The sequence below is a fragment of the Cavia porcellus genome, unplaced genomic scaffold (assembly GCF_034190915.1).
Source record: "Cavia porcellus strain 051 isolate PalLab524CR breed Dunkin Hartley unplaced genomic scaffold, mCavPor4.1 scaffold_27, whole genome shotgun sequence".
In the NCBI taxonomy this organism is placed as follows: domain Eukaryota; kingdom Metazoa; phylum Chordata; class Mammalia; order Rodentia; family Caviidae; genus Cavia; species Cavia porcellus.
The window spans coordinates 49,161,895-49,177,888 of record NW_026947510.1 but is presented as its reverse complement, the minus strand read 5'-3'; positions in this window follow the sequence as shown (position 1 = coordinate 49,177,888).

Below are 15,994 nucleotides of genomic sequence, written 5' to 3'. Positions count from 1 at the left end.
ATTTTTGTGTTCCACATGCATGAATCATGATAGATAATTTTATATGTCAACTTGACTAGGCAATAATGCCCACCTATTTGCTCAAACATCAGCATAGATGTTACTGTGAAGGACTCTGTGTGATGAATATTTAATCAGTACAACTAGGACTGAAGATGCAGCTCAGCGGTACCCACCTGTCATATGAGGTTCTAGGTTCATTCTGAAGTGCTAAAAAATCAGTAGATTTTGATAAAAGCCAATCACCCTCCATAATGTTAATGGGCCTCATCCAGTCAGCCATAGACCTTAAGAACAAAGGCTGATTTCCTAAAGAAGGAATTCGGCTTTCAAAATACAGCATAGTAATCCTACCTGACATTTCCAGCCAGTCTGAATTGCTTTACAACATCTTACCTCCTTTTTCTAAACTGTTGAATTGCTCTATAGATTTTGGTATTGCCGTTCCCACAATCCAGGAGACAACTGAATTGCTTAGACTAAATCTTGATAGGTAGAGAAGCGTGCGATCTAGATATAATTTGTTTGTTCACTTTCTGTATGGAGCCCTAATATGATAGCACTCTCTTTATTGGTAAGAATTGTCCTCTGAGGAAGGAAACCATATGCAGTGTTACTCCCTCCTGACTGAGGTATCTGACACAAAGCATGCCTAACCACTTCAGAAAATTATTAATCATATAACGCACCCATGGTGTACTCCAATTGCAAACATAGTATCTAAGAGAAAAGAAGAATTCCTAGGTTGTTATACAACCCAAACCAACTAAATGAAGGCAAGAATCCCAAGTGAAATTTCAGGAATCACTGAGGGAAGTACTTCTGAATGTTGGACTATTAAATGACACTTATAATTAGCTTGGTGTTTCTGGTTTAATCCTTGCCCTTAGATTGCAGTGTTCCCAAAAATAGATGGAAAGCCTTTTTATTTTATTTGTTTATCTTTTGGTATAATTGAGGAGTAGGATGATTTTGTCAGGTAAGTAGCCATACTAATGGTAAAAGTCTGTTTCACTAAATATGTCCACACTAATCATGGCTGTCTCCCAGCCATTCTTGACTTTCCACAAGGTGACAGCCAGGTTCAACTTCATACTGGCATCTCCCATGCTGTACTCAACTTAAGAAACATTTTTGTCATTTCCTAAATGCCTTTATTCTTCAAGCACTACCCTGCTCTGGGTGCTGAAGACTTCAGGTTTGCAGACTCCTCCTCATCCAAACACTTGAGTTAATTAGAAACAGGCATGCTAACAAATCAACAGCTGAGGTCCCAGAGCATGAAATGAGCTTGACTATTCCCACCCCAGTATTTTGCAGTGGTAGCGAACCTATGGCATGCATGCTGTGGTGGCTGTTAGCATTGAAAGCTCTGGAGGTTTGTCATCACTGATTCTGGGTTCTCCTGCGTGAGCCCCTTGGAGCACCCAAAGCTGGAGCTTTCGCTTCACCCCCAACTCAGTTTGTCCTGATTTCACTAGATCTCTGCCCTGGATTGTTGAGTAGAACAAGCACCATGCTCTGAACCTCAGCCTACTTCGCTGGGGTCTGACCACATTCTCAGACCAGGGCTTTGTTTTCTTTCTCCTACACGTAGCTGGATCCAGTTTCAATGCTTTGCCAGGTTGATTCCTTTGAAAGACAATCACTACCTTTTTTGCTCTGTTATGATTACCTTTGGGACCCAGCAATTGGTCTGTTAACTCTAGATCCTGAAAATGATGTTGATTAGACTCCAGTTTGCTGTAAACAGTTGGGGATGGTGATTTGGGATGATTCCTGCCTCCTGCAGGTTTGCCAGCCTCTGGTCTACACTGCTTTGTCTGCCAACTTGCTCTGGAGCTCTTAGTTTCCAAGAGCTCTTTTTTGGCCCAAGGAGACAACCATTTAGCTTTGAAAATCATCCTCATTTCCTGTGTGGGTTTAATTTAATTTAATTTCTTTTTTTAAAGAGTATCTTTCAAAATCTAAAATTGCACCTACTACATTGGTTTTGAAGTAATCTAAACCTTGCTTCTTAAAGTGTCATTATCAGACCAACAGCATCAGGAACCCTTGGGTCTTTGGCCCTTCTTAGACCTATTAGAATCAAAATTCACATTTTAGCAAGATGATTTATCTACGCACCCCAAATTGCAACTACTGATCAAAAACTGCTCAGCATAACAGAGCCACATCAAATGGAGGAGTTCCAGGGAAACCACTGCAAAGTTAGAGATTCATTTGAAAAACAGAAGTAACAGTACATAAAGGAATTCGTTGTGACACTGAAGTGACTTTATATCACTGCAGTCTGGGTGGCCTTGAGCTTGCTCAAAACTCAACCTATGTAGGTTGGAATATGAAATGGTTCTCCTAAATGGCTAATTTCTTCTGTTTGTCTGGTACTTCCGTTCTGTCTCTGCCTTATGGGAGAAAGTTGCCATGGTGGTCTGTAAAAATTACCACACAGGAAACAACAGGAGGTTCTTAATTAGTGAATTCCTGTACACTATTTATTCTTTATATTCGGAGCTTTTGTAGAGCCTCTGGGCATCCACACACAATTAGGAGGATCAGCAAGAGACCCAGCCAAGCTGCCGCTCGTTGTTAGCCTCTTGGGTGCTCGCTCCGATAAGTGCTTCCTCTCATACATGGCAGTTCTCAGCCAAGGAGCTTGGTTGCTAACTTGGTTGGCCAATAATTTGACCAAGGGATTCGAATCCTCTTTAGAGGTCCTACAGGTGCAGAGCTGGTTCCAACTTATTCCCCAGTTATAAGTGTAGCTGATTTCCTAGAACCCAAAATTGAGGTGCTGAGAGCCAAGTCAGTTGGGTTTGTATCCTAGTGGAATTGTAGTTCTTTGTCCCACTGTGGATTAGAAGTAATTCTGATATCTATCTGGACTTCATCTAACCCAGTCCAGATGGGAGGAATTGTTTTTTCTCACTATCACCAGAGCAGGAGAGGCAACTGGCTCTAAAAGTCATTTTAATAATGTCTAAAATGTTAAGAACTTTTGCCTCAAGTTTAAATCCTTTTTGGTAGCCAACAAAAAAAAATTTCATATTTCAACTACAGACATTACAAATTTTTTTAAAAATCCATTTCCTTCTATGACTTCTTTTCATACTATAAAATATTATTACTCAATTGCCCCAAATCCTTGCTTCATTAGATGAGGTTCTTCGTTCTTTCTCCTTAGCTTTTGTCCCTCTTCCCTTAGAGTTCTCCAAGCTCTCAGCCTCTCTTACCCTTCAGATCGGGGACACAGACCATTTTGTCTTTGGCCCTTCCAAGCCAGGCTTTCTTCACACTTCTGGTTTGATGCTGATACTGCTACACTGCTTCACTCTTTCAGGATAATCAATTACGACTTCTTAGGTGTCTTTTTCTTATCACCTATGGGAGTTGGCTTGCTCGTTCATCCCTAGCTGGTTTTGTTTTTTTTTTAAACTTTCCAACCAAGATTTTAATGGAAAGATCATAAAGTAAGTTTCTCATCACTGTACATTAAGACTGCATGCTTCTAAACAGAGAGAGCAGTCATCAGTGAATTGCTTTTCTGTGACACTGGAGGGCTGTGTACCTGTAGCCTCATCCCGAATTTATCCAAACTCCTGAGCGAGGAGAACTGAAGATAGTACAGGACAGTGGTGGCGGCCAGTACAAGACAATGTCCTCTGTCCTGAAGGGGACAGTGGGACGTGATCCGTCTTCCAGTTCCAAGTAAATGAAACACTAAAACCTCATCCTCTTCTCTCCCCTTCAAGGTATTTTTGAATGGGCCAGGGGAAACATTGGGTGAGGTACAGATAGGCTTCCCTCAGCAGCTGGCCCCCCAGGGTTCTGCCAAGTAGAATTGGGGGGAGCCCCAGAGACCCTCTCTGCCCTAAGTGAGGTCAATCATGCCGACATTTTATTTTGTTTTGTTTTGTTTGAGAGACAAGGTCTTACTATCTAGTTCAGGCTGGCCTCGAACTCATTATGTAGTGCATGCTGGCCTCAAACTCATGATGATCCTCCTGCCTCGGCCTCTCAGAATACTGGCATGCACCACCATGTCCAGCATGTGCAGAGGTTTTCAAGGTCAATAGGTGACAGTAATAAATAGCAAAGTGATGTCGGGGAGGGTGGGTGACTAACACAGGGTCCACCCTAAGAAGGAGGCACTGGGCAGCCTCAATTCTCAGTGCTCCAGGCCATCTGGGGTTGGAATGACAGTCTGTCCCCTCAGTATTTTTTACAGTTTTTTTTTCTCTAATTTTCCATTAACTATCATTTTTAGATCTACCTTGCAGGTGTTCTTTTTGTCACTAAAATGAAATCTTGCGTTATCAGTGACTCAGTACAACAGAAGCTCAAGGAAGCTGTAGGGTAGTGCCAAGCACTATGCTGGAGTCGGGCATTCGGGATTTGAACTCTTCTACACCTGGCCCTGCCCAGATCCATGACTGTTTGTTCTTGAACAAATCACTCCTCCAAAGCCCTTTTGTAAGTCAACCCCTCAAGTTTCTTTGCTTTCTAAGATTCCTCAGCTCTGGGAAATCTGTCATTAATGCATTCAGACTGTCTTTTTTCATCCCTCCCCTTCCTCACCACTTGCATTTTAAAAGCTCATTTGCTTAAATATGATTCGTAAGAGAGCATCTGATATGAATCGTCTACGTTTGAAAAAGAATCTTTTTTTTTTTTTTTCTTTTTATCGGTACCAGGGATCGAACTCACGACTGCCTGCTTGCAAGGCAGGCTCTTATGCCGCTGAGCTAAATCTCCAGCCTCCCCCCCCCCCTTTTTAAAGGTTTATTTAGCTCACTTAAACTTTGTAGAAGTTTGGTTTTTTTTTTTTTTTTTTTTTTTTTTGCCTTTTTTCTTTTTACCGGTAGCAGGGATCAAACTCCTAACTGCCTGCTTGCAAGGAAGGCGCTTATGCTGCTGAGCTAAATCCCCAGCCTGAAAAAGAATCTTGAGAAAGCAATATAGAATCCAAAACGTTATGAAGAAAAACACCTTCATCATCCAAGCATCCACCTCACAATGTTAATAAAATGTTACCACTAAAGTTTAGTCCTTCATATAACTATTTAACTGTTGTGCCCTCTTCTGAAATCCTAGAAAATAACCTCTTTTCAGGATCACCATTTATTCTCCAATGTAAATTTAATCCCAGAGTCATTCCTATAAGGGAGATTGTACTCAAGCTCAAGCCTAATTTCTTTTTTTCTCCCAGGTCTTATTTCTAACAAATAAATAGCTTACTTGTACTCTTATAAGAATTTTTGGCAGGACCAGGGATATATAGCTCAGCGGCCCAGTGCCTGGCTGGCAAGTGTGAGGAACAGTGGAAACCATTTAACTAGTTATGGGAGAATAGTACGCTATTGAACCTCAAACCTCAAGGATCAAATTAGCCACCAAGTGAGACAGAAAGAGATAGAAAGAGGCTGGTTATATTTGCTTTTGATTCTCCTGAGATCTGCCACTGAGGTGGACTGCTTCTTACACTCTGTCCTTACAGCAGCAGGCACACTTTGATGATAAAAGGAAGAGGAAAAGAGTGTGTGCCCCACGCATACACGCATTTTTAATTATCTGTTAATTGAATGAAATGGCAATTAGAGTGCCTAAAGGCCATCTGCATATTCATAGATTGTCTTCAAAGGATACAATTACCAAAGCCAGAGCAAAAGATTATGAGTTAATATTGGATTGTGATTTGAGGCGGAGGAAGCCAAGGCATGTTCAGATATCATCCCCAAAATAGCTGCTAAGATTAATTTGTCTCTCTGGTTTTCCTCGAGAATGTGTGGTTTAACAATTTGCCTGGGAGCATAGCATGTTTGTCAAAGTAACAAGTTCCTCAGCGGGTAATCATTGGCAATTTTCCTGATTGCTCTGGGTGTACAGCACTCCTAAGATGCGGGACGAATTTTTTTTTACCCGATATAAAAGTACAGATGATATGTTTCCTACTATTCATCGCTAATATTATTTCCATCAGAAATAATTATTTCTGCTTATGGTAAAAATTAAATCCAATACTCTCCTTGTAAATTTTCATAGGAACATAACAATGTTTTTATTTACTTATTTTTTTAAGCAGTAGCAAAAATTTTTTTCAGAGCAACCAGAAAGAAAATGGAAAAGAGTTTTTGGTATACTATATTGAACTCCTTTCTCTGTCTCGAAGGATATTTTGGTATTCAAAATTAAAATTTAATGTCCAAGTGACCATGCAGTGAGTGTATGCTCCAGTTTCACAGGGCCAAAGTGGAGAATTACAAGCACTTTACTTTGTCTATTCTGGTTCTGCTCAGCTGCTGACACTGGTACAGGGAAGGTGTGGGGGGCAGCGGGGTGGGGATGGGGGAACCACACACATCCCCAGGGCACTCTCTAAGCACCTGAGTTTTTGCCACTATTTTCCTGACACTTGATAATGCAAGGCAGGTAGCTAAGCAGAACTCAGTGATGAACACATCAATTTTCAAAGATGAAATATTTTCAGTTATTTTACTAGTCAGATCCATCAGAAGGAGCCACCATCTTAACATTTTAAAAAATTAATAGATTTTTATTTTAGAGCTGATTTAGGTTTTAAAAAAAAACTGAGCAGAAGGTACGGAGTGTTCCTAGCCACTTCCTCCCACCCTTTCCAGATTTCTTTTATCACTAACATATTGCAATGCTGTGGTACATTTCTTACAATTGACGAACTAATATTGATACGATATTATTAACTGAAGTCTATTAGGGCCTTAGTTTCTATTAGATTCATTTTTCATATTGTAGAATCTTATGAGTTTTGACAAATGCATTATATCATAAGTCCACCATTATTGTGTCATACAGGGTCGTACATCACCACTCTAGAAGGGATGTGGACTTTTATGGCTATTTTAGAAGTGTGTTCTCAGCCTCATTTCCACAAGGACACAGTGCAGCACCACAGAACTGGACCATGTACTAAAACATGCTCTGAGATCAGAAATATATGTCATGGTGATGACATAAGCAAATCAGCCCCACAATGGAATCGCTATGACACTGTCACACCTTTGACCTTCTCTCATTTGTAAAATGAGCACAAGAATATGTCTTTATACATGAGACATTAATTGAGATGATGCATGTAAAGAGCTTCCAACAAAGCCAGGCAAATAGTAGGGACTCAGTACCTCTTAGCTCAATGCCTTTGACCTCTTACTTGCACCTTATAGCAGGTATTCAGTACCTGTTAGCTTTTAACTGTAAATATTATTATTCAAAATGAATGTATAGGTCTAGAATTAAACTCATACCTAAGTTAAAGTTGGAAAATGTGAGTAAGATGAGTTTCTTGCAGCACAGTCAGTAGGCTGCGGTTACCACTGGTGGAAACTGGGTAATGGTACTTGGAACATCCCCTCCTTGTTGTTATAATTGCACACGTATCTGTACAACTACAATAAAATTTCAATAAAAAATGATGAAAGCAGCTGCAGGGGCCAAATTAGAAGCCTAAGATTTGTGAGGTGTGATTGAAAAATACAGTGAATAATTTTTTAAATTGCACTATCATGGCTCTTCGATGCCCAGGGTCAATTCAGTCATTTACTTTTCATCATCATTTTGACTTTGGGGAAGAGCCAGAAGTCACACAGCGCCAGATTCCTTGAATGACCGTAATGGGTTTACAAGTGTGGCACTTCTTTGATGACACTTGGCAGCAGTACTCACCATATTTGTGCTCAGATCTTGTGCACACAAATGAAGATTTCCAGGCCTGCTTTGGAAAATGGTAAGAATTAGGGGATGATGGCCAGGGATTTAGCTCAGTGGCATAAGCGCCTGGTTGGCAAGTACAAGGTCGTGAGTTCGATCTCCGGTACAGCAAAACAAAACAAAACAAAACAAAACAAAAAAAACAAAGAATTAGGGGATGAGTGTGTTTGAAGTGAAGGGGAGTATTTTGCAAGGGGTTAATGGCAATGTGCTGTATTTTTTTGGTAATCCCTTGTACAAAGATGTTGGAGATAGGTAATAATAATATCATTCATCACAGCTTTTCTAGGATCTGAAATCTGTCAATACTTTTGGGAATGGTTGGAGAAAATATGAAATAGGAATTAAGTAATCTTAGAGAATTTAGTTTTTCATTATTGTTGGGAGTCACCCAAAAATTATGAGTTATAGAAGGCGAAAAAGTGAATTCAGTGCCTCAACTCTTCATACAAGCTTGTGGCAAGCTGATCATTAGGAAAACTCCTTAGACAGCTCATCACCTAAGAGTTATACTCACCATCGTACACTGTCTGCTCAAGATTTCTAGAAGAGAAGCTCAGTAACCCAAAGCAGGCCATTACTTTGTCCATGATCTAAACCTTTGAATACAGAAAACAAAAAGTCTCTCTTTAAGAGGGTCACCACCTCTATAGGCCAAACTCTCAACAAAGGGTTTATCATACCTTATACCCAAGATTTCTCTCAAAAAGGACTGTCCAGAAAATACAACAGAAGAGCAGGCTCTGCTAAGGGTTTGGTTTCCTTGAATTTAAATGCCACCGATTTAGTTAAAGCAAGAAAGAATGAGTGAGTATGATTATTGCTCAGCACAGTGATGGCCTGTGTGTTTTAGATAGCTTCCTTTCCATTTACTTTGGCAGAAGCATTTAATTTCCCTGTTTGTAAAACACTTAGTTCATATACACAGCTGTATCTTGGGAATTCCTCATTGTTCAGCTTTCTAGCTCTTGTGAATGATGAATGCATTTCCAAGCATAAAAGTTTGAAGAATTATTTTTTAACCTATGAAGATACTTGTATTGCTTACAAGTTCTGTGTAAAGAACTGCTCTGTCTCAGCTTGAGAGAATTGTAATAACATACCCATTTTTTTCTTTTCCTTTAGCAACTGTTTTTGACCAGGACCCTTTTGTCCTTGGTCATTTCTGATAGACACATTACCTACATGGACATTCCTGGAACGGTTATGATAAGCAAAAATATTATGAATATTTTGAGAATAATTTTTTATTCTCAAAATTTTTATTGAGTATATGTGTTTCTTTCCCTATTCTTAAAGCTATACAATTTGTTTTTAAATAAATATAGATCAGATATTTGTGATATATACAAATACCACATGTTCCTCACAATAGTAGCTATAAACATTTTTTTGAATATTCCCAATAGAATAAGTAGGAAATTACAGCATAAAAGTAACCAAGGCAGTTGAATTTAGTTTTCCTCCTGCTTAGTAGTATTTTTATCAGGAGCTTTGTACATATATTTTGTATTATTTCCAATTTGTTTCCAATAAAAATGGTCTCATGAATTGAAGTGGATTTTTTTAAAAAACGAGGATATGTTTGTTTAGCTGATGGTTTAGTAATCATAATTTCTCCACAAGAGGTGAAGAAAAGACTGTTAATAAATAATCTCTGGGTTTCCTAGCGATTCCATATACAAGAGTCAATTCATTGTTAGCCCAAAACAGGAGATGAATTGCTTCTAATATGATTTAAAACAGTAATTTCTATCTTTCCAATTACTCTTCTCAACTTGAAATGTTCCAGTTGGTTTAGTTTTCCCTGAATTTAAATTTTCCTGGGCACAAAGTGGAAGCTATTTTGGTAAATTCTAGCCATTACTTTGAAACCTCTTGAAGGTTGAAGGTTTTCATATAAATAAAATGATCATTTAGTCGAAGAATAAACAGACATGAAGCATTACTCTGAGCGGTGGAAAAAGTGAAACTTAAAGTTATATTAGGGCAAAAAGTTTTAATAAATTCCCAAACAGTATTAGATATGGCAAACAAAATAGGACTCCTGAGGGTAGATCTCTTCTTTTTGAAAGCTACAAGCAAAGAATATTCTTTTTTTTTTTTTTCTTTAAAGCCTACTGAGACCATGTCATGAAATTGGTACAGAACTTCACAGCAGGTTACCGGGATGACAGTAATAGTTATCAAGGTATATTTCGTTATCTTTATAATAGTTGTTCTTTCAATCATGTATATCAAAATAAAATGAAACACAGAACATTATAGAACTTATCAAAACAGAATGCTGAATAGAGCAGTACCATTAATCAGAATAAAGCAGAACAGTAATAAAATATTTGCCTTCAAAGAGATGGTAGAAGGAAGTCCCCCTTATTTCCTATGGTCAGCCTCCCAAGAGATGCTCAGATTTCTAGTTCCCATTTGCTAATGGAAGGGACAGGAGAAGGGAGGTAGAGGAAGTGGGATGTTTGACTGTAGGCCATGCACCAGTAGGTTCACTATTGCTTAGCACTGAGGCAGGCTGGTTGCTTGGCTTTCTGGCATTCTAAGTTCCAACATGGTGTGGATCTCAGGAGACACTGGTGGTTCTCCCCCTGGAAGGGCCACAGTCTGCCACACTGCAGCCAGTTACCAGGGAGGGGAGCTGCTTGCTTGGTTTCCCAGCGTCCTAAGTTCCAACATCAAGCAAAGAATGTTCTACAGTTTTCTTTCAGATCTCTTCTTGGAGACATTCAGTTTGAGTTCCTTCCCTACATACACATTCTATACACACACACACACACACACACACACACACACACACACACACAGGAACACATACATGCACATACACCTCTTTAGTGTTAGAAATTAAATAGATTAAAATGTAAAATCTTTCTCCAGATAGAAAGATGCATAGGTAGATAACAGGTTCTGTTTCATTGTAGTGTTACATGTATGGATCAGTTTGTCTATGTTTAATATCTATGTTTAATATTCACTCCCCTGCCCTTTGACATCAGTTGAACTACCCAGTCTCATTTAGCTTCCAGTTATTACAGGTTCACTAGAGGCATAAATAAGCATCGTTAGGTGGATTTTTTCATTAAGTATCACCTTTTCTAGGTCATTAAATGTTGCTGTTTCACTAAGTTTAATTTGATTTTGGATATAAACAAAACTGAGAGCTGCGTTTAGTACTGCTATAGTTTATCTTACAGTTAAGCATTTTGGATATTTTTCAGGTAAAGGACTAAATTTGTCCCCTTGAAGAACAAAAATCTGTTCTCAAAATTCATCCATTAGTGAAGATATAAAACCAATCCATTAGATAAGAAACCCTACATTCTTTAATGTGGGGAAAACATAAATCTTTTATGGGTTATAGTCACTGCACCTTCCTCCATAAATTTAAATTCATGTTGTATTCTGCAGCTTTTTTGGGCACCTCTTTTCTATTTTTATTTTTATCTTGCCTTTATTTTAAATTTCCTAAAATAATCAAATTTTCATCACTTGAGTTGCTGAAGCACACATTCCCAGATAAAATGTACTTTCCAAGTCATGCATTTTGCTAAACATTTAAAACTTGAGCCTAGTGGTTAGGAACAACCTTATTGATTTTGACTGCCAGAATCACCCTAGGTGATTCATTATTTGAGACTTTGTGTTGTTTTTTTAAAAGTAGATGCAACCACTTTTTCCTTTCTGAAAATCCACATAAGCCTTTTCTTCCCACCTTGAACTAGTTTTGGGGTTTGAAGTTTTTCTAACCAGTACAAAGGAACATTGTTCCTGCTGCCTGTTTTTTGTACCTTCTATTCAGTGACTAGAAATGACTATCTTTAAAGTACTAGTCCTTAAGAGCAAATTCCTGAGAATTCTTAGAGTCTGTCTATTAAACAGAATGTTCCTTTCCTTGAGACAGCGATGACTGTGTTTGAGGTAGAAGGGTGGATATAAGCCAGATATTTATCTTAGTTTGTGAAGAATGGGGAGAATTAATTTTAAAAAGTTTCCTACATTATGTGCGTTTACAGCTGTAGTTTCAGGGTATCTGAAAAGAAAACTCGTTAGAGATTTCTCACTTCATCAGTCATAAGAAAAGCCTGTTGAGCTTATGCCTTCTATTTATCCATCTTGACTTCACAACTTCATGAGACTAGAGATAACTGATGGAATTTTATTTGGGGGGTTGGATACTGAGCCTTTCTAGTTTCACATAGAGGTGCATTTTTCTCCTCCTTTGGAAAATGCTAAGTGGAGAAGGTCCTCCAGTTTTATCAAAGCAATTAGGCACATTCATGTTAGTTGAAATTAATTCCCTTTGTTCTAGGTGTGAATGAGAAGCAATTAAGACACAAAGGAACCAAACGTGTGACTAACAGATTCTCACAGTGAAACCGGAGCGCAGGAAGGTGTCACATTCAGCACATGTATGTAGATGATGGGAAAGGACAGATGGATGATAGTGTGAACAGAGGAGAAATCAAAGAATGGGCCATCAAGCGGTGAGGCCAAGGGGATGAAAGAAAGTGTCAAAAAAGGTGATTAACAGAATTTGAAGAGAAAGTGCTTTTACAGCTTGTTAGTTTAAGCTACATTCAGGTGTTGACCTAATTACTATTCACTTCCATGCAGGAGAAAGTCCTAGCACAGAGTGTTTGCAAAGTTTGGTGGATAGTTGCTTCAAAAAGAAGTGGTGATGACTGTAATCCCAGCACTCTGGGGGGCTGAGACAGGAGGGTCACAAGTTAACAGGCCAGTTTGGGCCATTTAGCAATTGAGTCTCAGAAATGAGAGGAAGAAAGGAAGAAAGAAAAGGAGGGAAGAGAGGAAAGAAAGAAAATAGAAAAAAAAGGAAGGAAAGGAGAGGGGAAGAAAGAGAAAGAAAAGAAAAAAAAGGGAGAGGCTGGTGATTTTACTCACCAGGAAGTCCCTGGGTTTAATCCCTAGTACCACAAAACAAAATAATTTCTCTCATGGATGTTCAGTAATAGAGTATTGAAGTATACACCATTTATCTGTGCAAGTTAAAATACTCTTTCTAGCATTTTCCTCTCTTTGCATATACTAACAGTTACACTATTTTCTCGAGTCATTTTCGATTATCCATGCTCTACTAGGCCGAACAAACCCAACGCTCATAAATACATGATCTGTGTCCTCAAACAATCTTAATATTTTTCTTAGTTTCTTTATCTTGTAAGTAAGGGAATTACGAACTCAAATATTTAAAAAATTTCAATTAAAAACCAGAATCATCGGTTCATTTCTTGAGGCAGATACAGAGGATCCATTTGACTGTTATTAGGGATTCCTTTCTGATTACCACCAAGTGTTCATTGTATTCGTTGTTGCATAATAGCAATTGCCCCAGTTTATATAGGAATACACAAGGTTTTGTTTAAAAGTGAAATACTGAATTATATAAGGGAGTTTTCCTGCAAGAATCAGTTTTTCATCTACATTTTGATGATACAGATTTCAGCTTGTAGGACATCACTACACTTGAAGAAAAAAAGGAAACACATTTGAAATATTGTATGTTTCTCAAATGATTCTACAATGCTGACCTTTGGGATGGAAAAAAGGGCAGCTTCAACCAGGGAAGCTGCCCTCACCAATCTACCTTGAAGCAAGTGACAGCTAAGTGTAAAGGGTAAGTGTTTCTCAAGTTTGGTTGAAAGACGCTACAGTCTTTTGCTGTTCTAAGAAGTTAAACACTTCAACATGAATACTTTCTGTTAATCACAAATAAGAATTATATGTTCCAAATCCTGATTTACTAGTTGGTTTTTAAGATAGGTGGGCTCACTTTTGTTGTTTAATTGTGCAGCTTTAAAGACATTTTGAAATTGTTGCTAATTTTCTTTAAAATTATAGTGTTTTGAACCATTTCCTAAAACATTACAATTTGTGTTGCTAGTTTTAGTGTCGGGGGTTCCAAGCACACATGTTTCTAGAAGTCCCTTCTATTTTTGAAGTATTTACTGAAAGAGTTTAGAAAGAAACCTATTTTGGAATTTTTTATATGATTTATAAGTGTATTTGAAATTATTTTTAATGCTGACATGGTTTAGTTCACCTTCTCTTTCTTTACATGTGTCTATACTTTTAAAATATTCACAGTGAATTTGGCATTCCCCAAGAGGACTTAATTGCCAGCTAACTACCCAAGTAGAGATTTAACTTGGCGTTGTGCATTCCTGGATATATTTCTAAAATATGCATAACACTCCATATCAGTAGTCCTCTTCCAAAAGGCGTGGATGGCAATTTAATCCATTTTGTTTTAGAATATGAACTCGGGGACAGATAAAGATAAAAAACTTACTTTTAAGCCTTATAGAATTTCTCCTCCCTTATTTCCAAAAATAAGTGTTTGGTGTGTATCTGTGTAGTGATAGGGAGAGGGGGTTGGGGCTTGGAGGAGACAGTCAATTCTGACCAATTACACATGGTCAGGGAATCATCCACTCAAATTTCAGGTAGCCCAAGGCAAAGTTGCTATAACATTTTCTCAAAATGGACTTGTCTTTGCCCAGGAAGAGTAAAATCATATAGTGTAAGTTAACTGAGGAAATTGTTATGTGCCTGTGAGCCTTGAAAAGAATCAGGTCACAGAAATCAGGTGATAAACCTTTATGAAACTTAACACAGGATTTCTCCCTTCTTAGTGGTATTCTTGTTAGACTTCTGCAGCCTGTGCATTTGTAGTAGGCAAAGAGCAGACATCTGGCTGTGGCCAATGGCAAATTCTTAATAACCTGGCAAGAATCAGCAGCAGGAGGGACTCTGGGGGGTGAGTGAGCAGAGTCAGAACATACGGAGAACACACACTGAAGCCCAGGATTGCCCGTTAGCAATTCAGCACCATCTCTGGCCTCTCTTCACTTGCCTCGTGCAAAGGGAATCTTCGGAAACACAATTCTCAAAATTTCTTCCTAGCTTAGAATCTCTCTAACGATAGACATTTACACAAGATTCACAAGGTCTAGAAGGAGAGTAAAGTTCTCCAGCAGTAGCTGAGATCATTATGGTGGCTTCCCTTGCCTTCTGGGGTCTTCCTGAGAGTTGCCTGCTAATAGCTGATGGTCACAGATGGCTGATAAGTCACTGGTAGAAGCTTTCCTACAATCCTGCATCCTGACCTTTGCTCTCTCATCCCTTCCAGGGCTACTGAAAGCTTCTAGCAAACTGGACCCAGTATTTCTGTTTGCAACAACACGGAGGGGCTTCTATTTTTCTGAACTATATCCTTACCTCCACTGATAGGCTACTTTCTGTTTTTTGTATAACACATGTTCTTTCCCCATCCTGGGTCTATTTGGTCTGCTTAGGTTCCAAAAAGCTGCTAATCTTCATGACCAAATCCATCCTGAGATCATTTATTTGAATCAGTGATTGACATGGAAGGATGGTCTGTGCTGCCATAAATTTCACTTTATCTCCGCAGACACGAGCTGGGCACCATCTATGCTGACATTTTACAGCAGATTTCAGAACACTGATTTGTGTGCCAATTTTATCTGCCTTCACAGAGACATAAGAAATTATCTGCAGGACGATCACTCATATTTGAATTTCGAGGAAGGGAATAATTACATTTGAATTATTTCACTGAGTTGTTTCATTTTGTTTTTTATAAGCACCTAATTTAATAAATAGCTCTGATCCCAATTTCTGTTAATAAATCTGAAGCATGATATTCATTGGTCTTCCAGGGAGCAGATGCTGAGGTGGACTTAGGAATACAAGTAGTTTATAAAGTTAACACTTGTGAAAATGGAGGTGGTGATATTGGACAGGTGGAGATTTGAGATTCAGATGTTTATGTAGTCCAGCAAAGTCTCAGTCAGCCTGACCGGATGCTCTGCAGCTAAAATTCCACCCCCAACCCAATCTGGCACTGGACATGAATGATCAAGCCCTAGTTCCCCAATTGTGCTATCTTGTCCTAGGGGTTCTCCAGGAAACGAGTGGCCTGGACGCCAAAGTTAACGGTGACATGGAAAGTGCTAGAGCTGGAGGCGTCAGTTATTTGTGTTCTTTAGAGTTGACTAGCAAATCCATGAGTGAAAGTCCAAGCCACACATCTCCACTCTGGTGGCTCTCTGGTTTCCTGTCTCGCCATATGTTCTCTCTCTCACGTGCATCCCCATCATGATGCCATCTGCTATGATGTGAGGCAGCCACACGAGCCAGTGCCATGCTGTTTGGACATTCAAACTGTACAGTGTTGAGCAAAAGAAACCTCTTTGCTTTA